The 3,168-nt window shown below is 48.3% G+C and overlaps 1 protein-coding gene across 1 annotated transcript in view; it reads right to left on the reverse strand.

The window, feature by feature from the left end:
• DUSP1 (dual specificity phosphatase 1) overlaps positions 1–3,168 on the reverse strand; it is a 7,829-nt gene that overhangs the window by 3,791 nt on the left and 870 nt on the right. The window lies entirely within an intron of this gene.

Below are 3,168 nucleotides of genomic sequence, written 5' to 3' on the forward strand. Positions count from 1 at the left end.
CCATTTCCCCCAGAAATCGGAGCGCTGCTGGGGGGCAGGAAGCTGCTGGAGCAGCAGTGCGGGAGGATGTGGAGCCACGGGTGCGGGCATGCGTATTCTCCTAAAATATAAGTATAAAGAGATGAGCATACACATACATGTATTTGTGTTCATGCCTAGACATAAATACATGTATAGTCATATTGACACATAAATATATATGTGTACACATTTATTTGTATATATATTTATAATGTAAACACATATTTGAGAGCCGTTCCCATCATGTTTTATGTGTAAGGAAAAAAATGTAGTAGACTGCAGCCCATGCAAAGTTCGTTTTCCACACGGCGAACACCCCCAGAAATTGGGGCTGCCCAGTAACCGGCAGTGGAGTAGTGAGAGCTCTCTTTTTTTCTCCCCTTGCTAGTGCATCAGCGCTTCCCAAAAGTTTTCTTTTCTCCGTGGGCGACCAGCTCCCACCAAGACACTCGGGTGTTTCTTACTCAGGGCTTCCAGTCAGCACTGCTTCCACTTCCCCTGCCCCCCCGCGCTGCCTCCCCCGCAAAAAAAAACTTTTCCAGCAATTCCCCTTCACCCCCCGTGCTGCCGGCCCCAGCTGCACTCTGCTCCTTCCGCCCCTCTCAGCAGCTTTCTGGTTTTCCTTCTTCAGCTGCTCCTTTCGGAGGAGACCTCTCCATCCACCCTTCGCCCCAGGGCTCCTCTCCCACCCTCCCGCCCCACCCGCCCCACGGGCTTCCAACCTGATGCCAGTCCTCAAATTTTCCAGCTTCTCCCCCATCAATGTCCCCAGTCTTTAATCACTTCAGACCTTCTTCTAAACCCAGCCGGGCTCTGTATCTGGCCGAGAGCTCCAGGGCTTTCCAGGCTCTCATGGGTGGCTGGGAGGAGGGGACATGGAGAAGGGCGCAGGCAGGCGGATACCAGCTCCGGCTCACCCGCTTATTGCAGGATTGTCTCTGCTCTGCTGGGCAGTGGGGTTTTTGCCAGAACTGCAGCCTCAAAGCGAATCTGTTTTTTCAACACGTTCCTTAAAAATAAACACGGGATTGCACTTTTCGTTCAATTTATTTGTTGTTCTTTTAACAGTGGGTTGGAAACAGATTGCGAGAGAAACGCTCATACAATTCAGTGCTGGGAAATGACTCTGCTTGACCACACCGTCAGCCACTCTGTTACTGGGACCCCGCAGCTGTCCATAGTGGATCTCTGGGTGTGAATCACAGGGCCCAGCAGTTGGGTGGGTGACACACGTCCCTCCACACCGCGAGCGCATGGGAGGCAGGCAGGGAGCACGGGCCATGCCACTGGCGGCAGCAGGCCCACCTGTCCTCCTCTGATGCGCTCCAAGCCAACTCCTCGCGAGACATGATATCACTGTGACACCATGCCATGGCCAAGCTCTGGTGACCTTGCACGTCATCTGTCAAACACCAACCTACTCAGATTTTTCTAAGGAGCTGAACAGCAAGAATTATCAATGATCAATTGCTTGCCAGATTTTTGCAGCAGAAACCAGTATAGCAGGTGGCCACAAGACAGGGCGTTATTCATCACCTTTTCCTAGAGAAAATTTCACCCTTTTGATACGGACCTCAGATGTTGACCTTTCTGTAAGTTTATACCCAGGAATCACTTCACTTTACTCCTTTGGAGTGTGATGCGGGAGTGATTTAAGGCGCCACCGGGCAGGAGCACAGGAGAAGCAAGGACTCTGCTCACCCTAAGCGGGGAAGCCCTGTGGAGTTAGGAGCTGGGAATGTCCTTCCCCCAGGGGACTTGATCGGGATGTTGAGCTCCTCCAACCAGTCCAAAGCCTTGTGTGTTCCAGGAGCAGCAGCATGGGTTGGGAGACTTCACTTGAATGCTTTAAGGGAAAGCAGTATTTTTAATGGTGCTGTGCCACGAGTGCCTTGTTAGTGGGAACAGCCGGCCCTGGCTCACAGACGCAGGCATCCCTATGCCACTGACAGTCTTTTCTCTTGTTGTCCTAAACTCTTCTCAGTGTCCCACACAAAAAACAAAGCTAAAAGACTGAGATTTTTTTCCCCAGTTTGGCAACTTCAATTTTTTCCAAGTTTAAAGAAATTGCCATGTCTGACACATGCACAGCTAAGTGAGAATGTGCTCTCAATGACAATCACCTTTCCAGTCATGATGTTAGCCAACATTATACAAATATTAAATATGGGCCAGACACGTGGGCCAGATACCTCGGCTGCTCTGAGACAGTGCAGGGAAGACATCCAGCTGAGGCCTTTGCGCAAAGGTAATTTACCTCCACAACAATGATAATTGCTCTTCGATGGACTTATGTAATTATGAGACTTTTGAATCTGGTCTTGTTTACATCCAGTGCAAATCAGGAAGAAAAAAATTCATCACGTGTCAATGTGTACTTAATCACTTACAATCCTGGACTAGCTATTTCCTTGCTTTACTCTATTTTTGTTTTCTTTTCTTAAATAAACCTGCAATAAGAATGAAAGAAAGGAAAATACAAAACAGGGCTGAAGTGGCTTTTAGGAGCTCACTCTGACCTGAATGACTTTCTTAAGGGTTAGATTTCCTACGTTAACAAAAGCCAGGATATACAAAATTAACCCCTTCCTCCAAAACAATCTGTGTTTGCACTAGGGCCACAATGTCATTGTAAGGGTAATAATAGAAACAAGAGCATGAAGCAGGGGGGTGGGAGGTGATGCTTTGATTTGAGCAGATGGGACCCACTGCCGGCATTTGTCCCCTTTTATCCCATGGGCTTTAACAGTTCCCATGTTGCTCTGCCAAAATATGTACAAGTCCATAATGACATGAGAGTCCCATGAGTGTGAGCCCTCACTCATGGCATTAGGGACTTCTTGGGAAAATGACTTCATGGCAATTTCATCATAGAATCACAGAATCATAGAATCATTAAGGTTGGAAAAGACCTCTAAGATCATTGAGTCCAACCATCGACCCAACACCACCACCCACTAAACCATGTCCCAAAGCGCCTCATCTACTCGTCTTTTAAATACTTCCAGGGATGGGGACTCAACCACTTCCCTGGGCAGCCTGGTCCAATGTTTCACCACTCTTTCAGTAAAGACATTTTTCCTCATGTCCAATCTAAACCTCCCCTGGCGCAACTTGAGGCCATTTCCTCTCGTCCTATCGCTTGTT

This window comes from Aptenodytes forsteri, unplaced genomic scaffold (assembly GCF_000699145.1).
Source record: "Aptenodytes forsteri isolate BGI_AS27 unplaced genomic scaffold, ASM69914v1 Scaffold54, whole genome shotgun sequence".
Taxonomy (NCBI): Eukaryota; Metazoa; Chordata; class Aves; order Sphenisciformes; family Spheniscidae; genus Aptenodytes; species Aptenodytes forsteri.